The sequence below is a fragment of the Stomoxys calcitrans genome, chromosome 2 (genome assembly GCF_963082655.1).
Source record: "Stomoxys calcitrans chromosome 2, idStoCalc2.1, whole genome shotgun sequence".
Lineage (NCBI taxonomy): Eukaryota > Metazoa > Arthropoda > Insecta > Diptera > Muscidae > Stomoxys > Stomoxys calcitrans.
The window spans coordinates 36,345,123-36,360,076 of NC_081553.1; the positions used below are offsets into that span (position 1 = coordinate 36,345,123).

At 38.9% G+C, this 14,954-nt stretch overlaps 1 protein-coding gene across 1 annotated transcript in view; it reads right to left on the reverse strand.

Moving 5' to 3' along the window:
• The window catches only part of LOC106090229 (protein dispatched), a 69,195-nt gene that overhangs the window by 29,305 nt on the left and 24,936 nt on the right, over positions 1-14,954 (reverse strand). The window lies entirely within an intron of this gene.

The window sequence follows — 14,954 nt, forward strand, 5'->3', positions numbered from 1 at the left end:
AAAATAACTCGATGTTTTAAAAACTATACAACAACATCAAAAAAAAAAAGACAAGCAATTAAAATATATTAAAAAAAAAACACATAAATAAACTCAGAAAAACCAAATGAATTGTTTTAATGTTGTTAAAATTTAATTTCCCTAGGAAATTTTGTTTGAATTTTCATGAAAAATTTTGTCCAAATTTCATTTTAAAGGAAATTTTGTTTAACATTTCATTTCTATGGGAAATTTTTGTCAAAATTGCATTTCCATGGGAAATATTGTTAAAATTTCATTTTCATGGAAAATTTTGTCAAAATTTCATTTTCATAGGAAATGTCAAAATTTCATTCTTTTTTCTAAATTCTCTCTTCTCCTCGTTATCTCATACTGTTACAATCAGCAAATCAGGGCATAAAGTTACCACTCTTAAGTGACTCAGATGATAATCCATCGGCTTCTGCTGCCATGATTGTCATTAGTTAATGCTTTATCCTTGGTAAAATGCCCGATAAAAGGCACTGCGCTCTGCCTGCAATACCCCTGACAAAAAAGGTTCGTAGCGTTCTGTATGGATGGTTCCAGAATAGATGATTATTTAGATTTTAAGGTTTAGGTAAGGTTAGGTTGAAAAGTGAGTGTAGATAATAATCCGCCCCATGCCACTTTGGACATACACCTAAGCCAGTAATCGGCTTGTTGTGCGCTCTAAAAACTATAAAATAACCTCTAAAAAGAAAATTTTAAGTTAGGGATTCCGTGCTACTTACAAAATCCTTAATTCTTCAATACGACTCCACTAAGTTGGTTCATGTCTGGTATTGTGTCCCCACCTAAGTGCCGGTATCTGTTAGACGCGAAAGCCGGGCAATGACAAAGAAAATGCTCCAACGTTTCATCATCTTTCCGCATGCCCTACACATGCTATCACTTGCCGCAGCGATTTTGCATAGGAGAGCTCGAAGTCCTATGTGTCCCATTATGATACCAATAGCTATACTGACCTCCTTCTTACTTCCTTTCAGTCTTCTCACGATCTGGATACCCCATAGGATTTTCGCCGTCCTATCTACCGTTTCGTTGTTCCACAATGTTCGGGTTAACCAATCGTCTGCCCTTTCATTTCCCGTTACTCCAATTTGGCCCGGCACCTAAACGACGTACTTTTGCCATCCTCAGAGATGGCGTTAATCTCCTTCTTACACTGCAAGACTGTTCGTGACCTTACCGTTCTGGTTGTTATTGCCCTTATGGCAATTTTACTGTCCTTAGGTTAGGTTAGGTTTAAGTGGCAGTCTGCCATCAGACTCACTATTTTTCATCCATTGTGTTACCACAGGAACAGAAGAAGGAAGATAGCTTCTAGTTCCTACCGTTGAACTGTCCCTAAAAATGTTCATACTCGACGTTCTCGCGTTAGCACCACACCACTTCACGCATTCCGTGATCGCCCGGATCTCCGCCGTATTATGGTCAGGCAGTCTAAAACACATCTCAATCCCTGGGTTCTCAGTGTAGACCCCCAAGCCCACACTGTCCTCTAGCTTTGATCCATCCAAGTAACATGATCTTCCAGTTGGCAATATTAGGGTTCTGTCAATCCAAGACTGTGCCGATGGCAGTAGTGCCTTGCACTCGACTTCAAGGTTAATCTCATGTATCCGATCGGAAACCTCTTCCCTTCCTTCCAGGTTTCCTATCGTCGCCTCGCTTATACCACGATGGTATGAGCTGCTCCCATCCTCAATCTATTCTCTTATCGCCTTAAGTCTCATAGCTGCAGTGGTTGCCTCACACTTAATCTATATGTCAATGGGTCGGATATCTGGAATAGTCTCCAGTGCCCTAGTGGGCGTGGTCCTCATCGCTCCGTCTATGCCAATACAACATGTTCTCTGAATCTGTTGTATAGTCCTTATGTTGCACTTTTTCTCCATAGCAGTCCACCAAACTACTGAGGCGTAATTAAGTATTGGTCTAATCACGCTCCTGTAGAGCCAGTTGACTATCCTCGGATTCAAGCCCCATTTAGAGCCTACGGTCCGTCTGTATAGTGCCCAACATCTGTGAGCCTTCTCAGTACGCTGCTGAATGTGACACTTCCAATTCAGTTTCCTGTCCAAGATCGCACCTAAGTATTTGACCTTGTCAGATATCAAAATCGTCGTAAAGAGGAAGCGTGGTGCGTTAAATTGGCACACCTTCGTCTTCCTCGTCAACAGGCATATTTCAGGCTTCTCTGGGTTAACATTGACACCTCTGGGTCTGGCCCAGTCATATACCATATACAGGACCTTACCACTTAGAAGTATTATAATTTCGTGTGCGTAGCAGGCAGGTTCAAATCCCTCCTCAGTCAGCATTCGTAATAGGTCATTTATGGTGGTTACCCATAGGAATGGCGATAAAATGCTTGCTTGTGGAGTGCCTTGTGCCACTTTGACCCTTATCCTTTATCCACCTGTTCCTTAGCATATGGTTTGTCCAGTCTCTAAGGACCGAGTACACCCGGTACTGGTCTAAGGATTGGATGAGTGTATCGGTCCGCACATTCTTAAAAGCCCCCTCGATGTCAATGCATTCCGCCAAGGTGTACGTTTTGGCATCGAACGATTCTTCTATTTTATGCACAACCTCGTGCAGGGCAGTCTACACCCACCTTTCCGTGACATAGGCATACTGTTTATATGTTAGTAGTTCGCTGAAAGCCCACTCTTTATCATGGTGTCCACAACACGTTCCATTGTTTTGAGTAGAAAGAACGTAAGGCTTATGGGTCTGTAGGCCTTTGGTGTCGCATAACTTGCCTCGCCGGGCTTGGGTAAAAACACCACCATTGCCTCCTCCCTGACTTTGGAGTATATGCAAGTCCTAGACACACTGTGAAAATATTGGCCAGATGAGGCGCCAGATAGTCTGCCTGTTTCTGTAGTAACGCCAGAAATATTCCATCAGTTCCGGGGTACTTAAATGGTTTGAAGTTTCTCAGGAATTCCTTCACCATAAATTTAGTAATTATAAACCTTCGATCAACGTCATTATTCGAAGACTCCGGTGTCTCCGGGAATCCCGTCGTATCCTGTGGAAAATGGGTTTTCATCAAAAGCCTCAACATGTCCTCCGTTGTCTATGCTCTCACTTCCTTGTCGTCTATTAAAGTTTCAGTTTGGACATGGGTTTTTGAGAGAAACTTTTTTATCTTGGCGGCGTCATTAACGCTATAGACCTGTTAGCAGAAAAGCTTCCTGGAGGAAGCTCTGGTAATCCTATTGTATTCCTTGAGCCGTGTGTCATACACATCCCAATAAACTTTCGCTTTTTACGACGTGCTCTGTTGAAAAGTCTGAGGACCTCTTTCCCAATATAGTGAATCTCTCCGGTCATCCAGGGTTCTCCTTGGGCTGATTTCCTTTCCCGAAGAGGACAACTATCCTCGAAGAACCCCACCAGTGCAGTCGTAAACCTGTTGACATTTTCGTCAAAGTCTTCTATGCTTGGACTGTCTTAAGTATCTTGCCCAAGTCTTCTGATGAGAAGCCTTCCGAATTTTGTCCAGTTGGTTTCAACTTATTTCGGACGCTTATCTTATATTTGGAGAGGGTATGTAATTCGATATCCTCTATCGATAACCATCAAAAAACAGTTATCGAAAAAATTTAACTATAATCATATTCCCTTCCCGCGGAAATATAAAAAACTGGAAATTAAAAACAATTGTTGAGCAGTGTTTTAGATAGTCTAAATACTTGATAAAATATATTCATTCACAGTGAATTGATGCGATGGTCAAAAGCTAGCTTGTAGTTGCCATATGTATGGAATGATGGTTGCTGTTCTTCTTCTTCTTCTTCTTCTTGGTTTCATATGCTGCGCATATGAAACATTTAATAAAAGGTGACTGAGACACCAGATCTATGATGCCACCTTTCCTGGGATCCATAGTTGGGGATTATAGTAAATTGCCGGGTTGCATTGTTGAAATTTAATGTTGTTTGATTGTTTGATAGGGTTGATTGTTGAAATTTTTAAAGTAATTTGTTGGAACGTTTATAAAATTTATAAATTGCCATGTACAGATTGCAGTCGTCCTTCTGCAATATTTCCAGACAGCTAGTTCGGTTGATTCCGATTCTTCTGGCCCTGTCAATCAGTAGGTCTCTGGCGTCTAAATCCATGTTGGGGCATTCAAATGTGAGATGGTCTATAGACTGAATAGAGCCACACTCACATAAGTCGGTATCGACTATGTTAATTCTTTTCAGATGCTCTCTGGCTAGTGTATGTCCAAATCTGAGTCTGCAAATGAGGGTTATTACACCCCTAGGTAATTTCCGATCTTTAAACCATGGCGTAGTATTCACCGTACGGGATAGAGAGTAGAGTCTGCGGCCGTGAGGGCTGTCGTCCCATTTTTGTTGCCATCGACAGATAGCATTAGCCTTGTCATATGATTTTATCTCCATATGGGGTATCGCAGGATGGTCCGTGGCATCCTCATGATTCACTGCAACAGAGTCAACGTACTCATTTCCTGGTATACCCATATGACTGGGTACCCACAGAAAAATTATCGTGTAGCCAGCCACGGCCAATTGATGTAAGAGGTGTTTTATTGACCATATGTGTGGATGTGTCCTGTTGTTTCCAAATGTATCCAAGGCCGATAACACCGACCTGCTGTCTGAGATAATAATGTATTGACCAATATCATTCACCTTTATGAATTTTAGCGACTCGACTATTGCGTACACCTCTGCAGAGAATATTGTATTAACTGGGTGTATCGAGAAGGAAGCCTCTATGTCCATATCTGGAACCCAAAATGCAAGGCCAGTCCTTTCTCGAGTCTTAGATCCGTCTGTGTATATCCTGGTATATTGTCTCCATCTATCTTCAATGATCTGGTTAAATTGCTGCAACACGATCTTCTCATCTGTGCATCCCTTTCGAACATCCATAAATTCCACCTTAGGTCTATACGTAACACTGTCGAAAGGGTGTTGATATCTAGGTATCTTTTCGTAGTCCTCGATCTTAAACTCACGAATTTTCTTTCCATATTCGAACATGAACACAGATCCCGAGAAACCGTTGTTGATATATCTCATTATATATTTTCTTGCTGGATGTGTTCTGTTAGAGATGATCTTGTTGATGTAATTATTCGCCAAAAGTCCAATTCTCTCCGGCACTGGCATGATTTTAGCTTGCTGTTCCAACGCAAGGGTGTGAGTAGAGATCATCGCTCCCAGAGCGACCCTTATGGCCTTGAATTGTACTCTTTGTAAAATAAGAGACTCGGCGGGAGAGCAATCCATTAACAACGGAGCCATGTATTCCATTCTGGGTCTTACCACTCCCTTGTAGAGTAGTAATAAATTTTGCGGATCTGCACCCCACGTAACGCCACACAATGCTCTCAAGATATTCATGAACGCAAAACAGTTTTTCTTGACATATTTGACGTGTCTGTCAAGTTTAAGGTGTGGATCCAGTATGTAACCAAGAAAACAGAATGTACTGACGAATTCGACTGAGGAACCTCCAATCAACAAACATGGATTCAATGGGCCCAAGCGCCTCCTGCCGGGTAATATCAGCATAGCCTTCGATTTACTTGGAGAGAGTGAAAGCTGCAACTCGCTCAATCTATTCTCCAAAATAAATACGTCGTGCTGTACTTTCTCAATACACCTCTCCAATGACGAGTCAGAGTAAAACACAGCTACATCATCGGCGTATCCCAAAATCTCAGATTCCAAGTTGCCAAAAAGATCATTTATGTAAACATTAAAGCTTAAAGGACTGATTACCGAGCCTTGTGGTGTTCCGGTAAATGACCTCCTCCGATAGGTCTTACCGTTCCTCTCCATAAAAAGGTCTTTATATCGTAGTAGGTTGTATAGCACCTCGCATGTATGTCCGCTAATTCCAAGTGTCCTATATCTGGATATCAATAAGTCAATGTTCACATTCTCAAAGGCGCTTTTAATATCGAGAAATAAACAAATTGTAAATTTGCCCTCCTTCCTTGCAACCTGGGCTGCCGACCAGAGGGTCACAACATTGTCGTAGGTAGATCTTCCGCGTCTAAATCCAAATTGTGAGTTATTCATCCTGGTTTCATATTCCAAATGGTGCTCGACTCTGTGACAAATCATTTTTTCGAACAACTTACGTAAACAGGACAGGACGGCTATGGACCTATATGAATCAGGTTGATCATTAGGCTTACCTCTTTTATGTATCGGTGTTATCCTATATTGCATCCATGAGACTGGAATACGTCTGCTTCTCCACACATCGTTAAATAAGTCAAGGAGTGCATTCCTAATATCACCATCAAATTCCTTGATATGGCCATTGCGAATGCCATCAAAGCCGGGTGTGGTATCCCGAGAGGCAGCAATTACCATTTCCAACTCTGGCATTGAGAACGCGGCATCGGGAACCTCATCTTCATAGCATGGAGAAATAAAAATAGGGCCCTGAGGACCGGCAAGTGTATCACAAAATGGATCTATACATGAATCAGGTATTGAGGGTGATTTGGGAACGTGCATGCCTCTAAATCTCTTAATGATCTTCCAAAGTTCAGTAGGTGTTATCTCTGAGTCTATACCCTCACATGTCAACTTCCAGCCACGCCTTTTCTCGGACCTGATAGTGTAAAAGTACTCTTTTTTGGATAAAGCAAATCTCTTAAAATTCTCCCTCGATGGCCTCTTCCTGAATTCGCAAACAGCTCGAATTTGTTTAGCCTTAGTCCTCTTGCAATTTAAGTTCCACCATGGCGTGTCAGGGTGATTTTTCATATCAGTCCTTGCCTTAAACTTTTCATAAAAAAGTCTAGAAAACACATCAAATTTCTCACCCTCTTGTGTCATCCTAAAAGTGTCGCTCTGAAGTATGCCCCAAACACCCTGGTTTAAGGTGTCTTTAGGGATAAAACGAGGGACACCATAAGAGATCTTTTGTTGGACCTTAGGTCTTAATTGAAGTGATACCCTTATCACACAATGCCCGCTACCTAAGGTTTCATTCATGGCTGTCCATGTTGCAATCAGAGCCAACGATGGGTTGCATAATGTAAGGTCAATCGCGGTAGGATTTGCGCAACCAAAAAACGTTTTAGATCCATCATTCAGCAGTACTATATCGTTGTCCTCTATGAATTCGACCATCATCGAACCTTTGTCGTCAATATTACGATTACCCCATATCTGGTGATGGCTGTTGAAATCTCCGCAAATTATATAGTGATCATCACTATTAACCAAAGACAACATGTGGCTAAGATCGTTCTTGTTAAAAGTGGCAGATGGTGGTATGTATGCCGACATAATTACGATGTTGCCAAAATGAGTCTCCAGTTTGCACGCGGCAATTTCCAATCTGTTGTTAGTAGTTATGATCGGGATAGCCCTGTATGTCAGTGTTCTTCGTAATAAGATGGCAACACCTCCGCCATTGGTGGTTCTGTCCCATCTTATCATGTCATATCCAGGTATTGTAAAAGCCTCATCCGGGTCTAAGAATGTCTCAGAAAGACATGCTACATCAATTTCGCGCTCCCTCAAAAATTCCATAAGTTGTGATTTCTTGTTCCTGATACTAGTGAGATTTATTTGAATTAACTTCATCTAGCACTTATCTTTATATTGTGTAAAACGTAAGTCCTGATCCTCATTAGGGATTAGGTAGTTTTCTTCAATAGGAACAGATTGTTGGAATTTTTGAAAGGGATCTTGTAAAGACGTTGTGTTACAATTGGTGGTTGATGTTGTATTGCTGGTTTTGGGTTTGACACTTGATGTTATTGGCTCGTCGTTGAGCGTCGTCTTAGTAATGTTTGTTTTTTCGTTAATCACTTCCTCCGTGATAACAATATCTTCACATGTTGAAGTTCCGATCGGTTCCATAATAATCCCGTCGGCGTCTTCTGGCAAATTAAGTGAACTGACATCCTCAGTTGAAAGTTCTGTTGGTGATATATCTGGTATTACAGTTGGTCTCTCGTCAGGAGTCACCACCTCTGATTCAGAGGCATTGTTGTCTTCCTCCAACATGCTAGTATCATTAACCAGTGTTTTCGTCTGACCTCTTCTTTTCCGAGGTCTATTCAAGCGTACCAATTTAGGCCTCTTCGAATTAATAGCCGGAAAATCTACATCAGTGTATACAAACGAATCATTGATTGGGTCTGCTGCCTGTTGATTTTGAAGAGTGGTCCTCTTGGGCATTCTCAGTTCAGCCTTAACTCTCGCCCTCTCACGTAAATCCATTCGAACGTGGCATTCGAATGAAGTAGCCTCATGAGTACCGTTGCAATTCACACATCTCACTGCGCCATTGCAGGTACCAGCATGAGAAGTGCCACAACGCGAACAAATCTCCTCAAATCTGCGACATGCCTTGGTAGTATGACCATATCTCCAGCATCGTCTACATTGTGGGGTGTACTCGATGAACGGTTTAACGGGAAATATTACCCTATCGAGCGATATGTGAGATGGTAGTAAATCGCCGGTAAAGCATATGACTACCATATCGATGTCCAAACGTGTATCAGCCTTCTCTGGATCGGGTTTTGTCATCCGTTTTACCTCAGTAATACGTGGTTCGCTTGGCAGATAGCCGTATTCAGCACGATGACTTGTTGCTGCGTTCTTAAAAATGTGGGCTTCGGTAATATCAGTCTCAGCTGGAATTTCAACGACAGCCTTCGTCTCACACAGCTCAACCGGAATAAAGACATTACATTTACGGCGAAGATCGTCATCTGCAACAATACTATTTATGGTACCCATATCAGTGCTTATTAGACGTATTTTCCTTTTCGTGATATAATGAATGTCCAAGTCCTTGTATTTGGAGTAGAGGCTCGCACAAAGCTGCATCAATCGAAATTTGGGGCCTGCCCCATGCGGTTAAATGATGGCGATATACTCCGCTTGAAAATGATCGTATCTCCTAATACGCGGTAGTGGGATCTTCTTCCCATCATCCGTATCGAAGTACTTACTTTCGGGATAAACCATTCTAAGGGGTTTTTAATCAATTTTTTCAATTACAAAATTCACAGAAAAAAAAAAAGCTTCCTTTCGCGCCGGATTCTTCTTCTTTTTTTTTTCTGATGGTTGCTGTTGTTGTAGCCACATTTTCATGCGGAGGTGGCAATCCTCTTCAAGTTCTAGTAGGTGAGCAAACTCGTTCCGGTCCAAAGGACCCATCGCCACGAGAAAGATGGTGATCTGTAGGCCTTTCTCGGATTTCGTTGTTTAGCTTCGACATTGTGTGCACATTTAAAAGATGGTAGATTTAATCTTACGATTATAATTATCTCCCGCCTATTGCATTGCCCAGTCCACATAAATAATATTAAACGATATTTGTACTAATGTTTCGTTCAACACAATATAATTAGATTTATTTTTTTTATATTCAAATTAAAACACATTTTGTTGTTGTTTGTTTTGTTTTTGTTAATATTATAGCATTGAGATAGATACACATACATATACCGACGTATAAATATCTATATTTATATTATTATCGATAATGTAATTGCCACATATAATTCATATTTTATTATTATTAAATATAACTTTATCACAGTTTCTATGTTAGATTTAAATTATTTAGAGATTTGCTGCATTTTTTTGCTGTTTTTTTTTTTTGTTTGCAATCGCTCATTTGCGTTAACAAAGACACAAAACAAAAGCCAGGGCAACAATCGCTCTAGCGTCTACATTTTTTGTTTTTGTTTGAGTATCTCTAACGCCCAATTTCTTTTTGCTTTGTTTTAACGGCATATTCAAAAGTATTATTCTATAGTAGTTTCATTTTAATTACTCTTTTGTAAATTTTACAAAATACACATACATAAACTCTCTAGGATTTATTTTTTTGTATTTTTTTTTTGCTTGTTTGCCTTTTATAAATAACATTTAAACTTAAGTACATATAAAACATGTATTAAGTACTTACATACATACACAACTAAGCATTTACTTATGATTTTATTTAAAAACAACATTACATACTTTTGTTTAACTTAATTTGCATAAAGTTACTTCCATTTGTTTATTTCTTTTAATTTTTGTTTTGTCATGTCAACATGTTTCCCTGTTCGGAGTTCTGAATGGATGATGATTTACTTAATACCAATTTATTTTTCCAATTATAATTTTAATAATTGTAGTTTTGCCTAGTAAGACTTATAATTTTTTTTTGTAGGGTTGCCATAGTAAATTTTTTTCCAGATTATTAGTTTCCCAAGGATTTCCAATGTTCACATTTTCTTCATTGTCACTGTGCACATAATAAAATTTCACGACGTCTTAGAACAAATCAAAGTTGCGGTGTAAGTAACAAATCCCGAGTTATAGAATGGGTTATGTCAACAACAAATTCAAAATGCAGATGAAATAATAATATTACTTCCCATATTTGATGTATGGCTTTTTCATGTTTTTGTGTTTTTGATCAATGCTTCCATTGACCGCAACCTTAATGGCCCTTTTAGACGGCACATCATGATCGTACTCATCGTGTGTAGAATTGCAAATTTTGCCCATGAACATTCCATGCGTGTATGTGTTGATTACAGCTTTTTTCAAAAACGGTACATCGATTTTTTCTTTTCTTTGATTTTTCATACTTTACTTCTGCTTTCATAACTTTATTTGGCACATAACATGTTTTTCAATATCTGCCAATTAATGATTGCACTTTTCTTTGTAAACGGTAATCGATAGACGCCATTCCTCGAAAAAAATCAAATGATTTCGATTTTTCAGCCATGATTGATGAATATGTGTACATGTGATGCATACACCATTGTTTTCACCAATACTAATGACCATACATCAGATGTGCCATGTAAACGCATAAGAGTTAAGGCCATATAACTGTAAAATACGAACACATTCTAACCACATACGCACGACATAGGAGGCAAGCTACAGCCAGCCCTTGGTTAATTGCCAGCAACAAGTAAATGCAATTTTTTTTGCAACATGTAGAATGATAAATACAGCAACATGTAGAATGATAAATACAAAAGATAAGTTAAGCTTTTTTAAAGAATTGGCAAGGCAGAAGTGCAGTCATTAAGTGCTTTGGTATTTTCACCTATGCTACAAGGGCCCCAAGGAATTGTCTTTTCCAATAGTGACTCATGTCTTTTATCGTGCTCTTGCTTATTTAGGGCGCGAACTTCCGTACCTCAGTCGATGTAATAAAATTTACGTGTATGCTTACCAATGAAATGCATAAGACCCAATATACCCTCGAGTATGCTTATGCAGGCCCCTCATAATCTAGACACTTGTCGCGTCTATTGATATCGATACGTCTCATTCCAGCGAGATAGCCCGTGATTCCATTATTAAAGTGGCAAAATTATATTCCCTCGATCTTACGCAAGCCATTGGTAATCTAGGCACTCGTTGCTACTGTGACTCGCAGTGATTCCCGTTGTTGACGTGAAAACATTATATGTTCTCAAGTGTGCTTAAACAAGCCACTCGTGATCCTGACACGGATTGTGCCCGCTACTCGCAGCGATTTCATATTGTCTGCTAATGCCCACTACTCTCACCTGACTTCAATTTACAGTTGTGGTTATCCCTTCACTAAACTGGCTACATTTTTGGGCCTTCTTTAAGGAGAGGTGTTGCTCAACAGCACGCCGTTCGGACTCGGTTATAAAAAAGAAGACCTCTATCATTCAGTTTAAACTAGAATCGGACAGCACTCATTTACATGAGAGAAGTAAGTGCAAATTGGCTACTATCGCAAAATATCGATAACTTTGGACTATATTGCTATCCAGTGCATGTGACTTTCACAGGATAGAACTAAAATAAGACACAGTATTAAGAGTGTTCGCGTACTCAAAAATGTGTGCAGATTTGCACTGGAAGTCGTCCGCGTACACTGAAAAAAAAAATTGCAAACAATTTTCAATTAAAAATTTAATTGAAATTCATAGCCTTCTTTGCTCTCCAATAGAAATTAAAAAAAAAACCTGAAGAAGTCGGAAATAAACTAACGAAACGTTGGGAAACAAGAATGAATTAAATTAGTTTTATTCATTACAAAAACATTACCATAATGCCCATGGAAACCTTCTAGAAAATAAAATCGTTTTCAATTAAAAAATTAATTGATTCAATAATTTTTTAATTGAATGTGATTTTTTTCAACTACGGTCGTAATTGAAATTTGACTCATTTTCAATTAGAAAATTAATTGATTCAATTAATTTTTAATTGAAAATTTTTTAATCGAATCTTGAAAAATTTTTAAATATGGTGCTTAAGCAAATTCAATTCAGGGCTTATTTGTCCCCTTAATATAAAGGGAATGAGATTTCACAGACGCATACGTCCCACATTTCGACAAATATAGAGCAATACCATGGTAGCCGCTGCTACGTGCCAGATTAATCCGATGAAGTACTTCATCGGCCAAGGGATGCCACCCCCGTGCACACCTACTAGACACCCGAAATTTTTTGTGGAACCCCCGTGGGGGAGTTTTTTTGTATACGGGTGTCCACGGACCTCTGCCCAAACAACGCACCTAAAGTTCATGTTCCACGAGGAAAACATCTGTGCACCAAATAAAGGAATTGATTCGAATTTTCAGAAAATGTCAATCATTTTTTAATTGGATAAATTAAAAAATTAATTGAAAATTTCAATCAGTATTTTGATTGAATATGCAATTTTTTTATTGAAAATTTTTTCAATTTTTCCAACACGGTGACTGATATTATCAGTTTCATTTAAAAAATTAATTGAATTAATTAATTTCGTGATTGAACCCGATTTTTGTTTTCTCTGTGTACTTTATCTGCCAGCAGAAGAGAGCGGGAGAGTGCGTAAGAACGAGCATCATTTTGAGTTTTATAATAGAGAGCTTGCAAATTTCTACTGGAGGTTTTTTCTCAGCAGAAATTTGCAACATTAAACAGCTGTTATACAGAAAAAATTTTGTGCAATTTGCACACATTTGGAAGTCGTTCGCGTATTTTACTTGCCAGCAGAAGAGAAGGGGAGACTGCGTGAGAGTAAACAGAATTTTGAGAGTTCGGTAATTGAGAGCTTCCAATTTTCAATTGAAGGGTTTTTTCCCAACAGAAATTTGCAGCACCAAAAAGCTGTTTTATGAAAACCAGCTGTTTAATTCAAATAAATAGCAAAAGGGTGTAAGTGCTGTAAAAATCGGGCGATATATATATATGAGAGCTATGTCTAGTCAATGTCGAGAGTCAAAACAAAATCCTTCCTGCTAAATTTCGAGAGAATCGGTTGGCAAATGAGCACTTTATTGAAATATTTCTCAAAATCGGACAAACATATATATGGGAGCTATATCTATATCTGAACCGATTTCGACCAAAACTTATGGATATTGTGGAAGTCGTCGAGAAAGGCGTTGTACAAAATTTTGGCACGATTGGTGAATAAATGAGCTTGCAGTGGCTCTAGGAGTAAAAATCGGGCGATATATATATAAAGGGTGATTTTTTTGAGGTTAGGATTTTCATGCATTAGTATTTGACAGATCACGTGGGATTTCAGACATGGTGTCAAAGAGAAAGATGCTCAGTATGCTTTGACATTTCATCATGAATAGACTTACTAACGAGCAACGCTTGCAAATCATTGAATTTTATTACCAAAATCAGTGTTCGGTTCGAAATGTGTTCATTCACCGTAACGTTGCGTCCAACAGCATCTTTGAAAAAATACGGTCCAATGATTCCACCAGCGTACAAACCACACCAAACAGTGCATTTTTCGGGATGCATGGGCAGTTCTTGAACGGCTTCTGGTTGCTCTTCACTCCAAATGCGGCAATTTTGCTTATTTACGTAGCCATTCAACCAGAAATGAGCCTCATCGCTGAACAAAATTTGTCGATAAATAAAAAAGCGGATTTTCTGCCAACTTTTCTAGGGCCCATTCACTGAAAATGATTTGCAAGCGTTGCTCGTTAGTAAGTCTATTCATGATGAAATGTCAAAGCATACTGAGCATCTTTCTCTTTGACACCATGTCTGAAATCCCACGTTAACTGTCAAATACTAATGCATGAAAATCCTAACCTCAAAAAAATCACCCTTTATATATATATGAGAGCTATATCTAAATCTGAACCGATTTCTATGAAACTGATCAGTAATGCCAAGAGTCAAGATAAACTCCTTCTTGCCAAATTTCTAGAGAATCGGTTAACAAATTACTATTTTATCGAATTATTACTGCAAATCGGACGAACATATATATGGGAGCTATATCTAAATCTGAACCGATTTTTTCCTCTAGCCCGAAAACCATGCCTGTACGAAATTTGAAGAAGATCGAATGAAAATTGCGGCCTGTAGTTTGTACACAAGTTAAGATGGACAGACGGACAGACAGACAGAAAGTGATTCTGAGTCGATCGGTGTACTTATCAATGGATCTATATCTCTTCTTTCTGGGTGTTCAATACAAATTTAACTTTTGCGATAGTATCCATCAAAAAAAAATATCAATCGATATTCAGTCAAAAAGTTAAATATTGATAGTGCCATCGATATTTTGCCAGCTCTAGTAGTGTCCGCTATCTTATTGGCTGTTATCGCATAATATCGATAACTTTCCAGTACTATCAAATTTCCGACCAGCATTATTAATACAACAATCAAGTATCATTTGGTAGAAGCCGCAATCTTATCATAAAGAGGATTTACAAAAAAAGACATTTGTATACAAGAAAGAATTAAACAAAGAAATCGTTAAGAAGGATCTGACATCTTACATCCAGTTTTTCTAAAACTAAGTTACTCGAACGGGTGTCTGGACTCACTTAAACATCTGTCTACCATTACAAAATGTGGTCTTCACAAGTGAACGAAAAAGGAGCTTAATACCGTAATATTTGGACTGCTGATACATACCAGCCTATTAGCT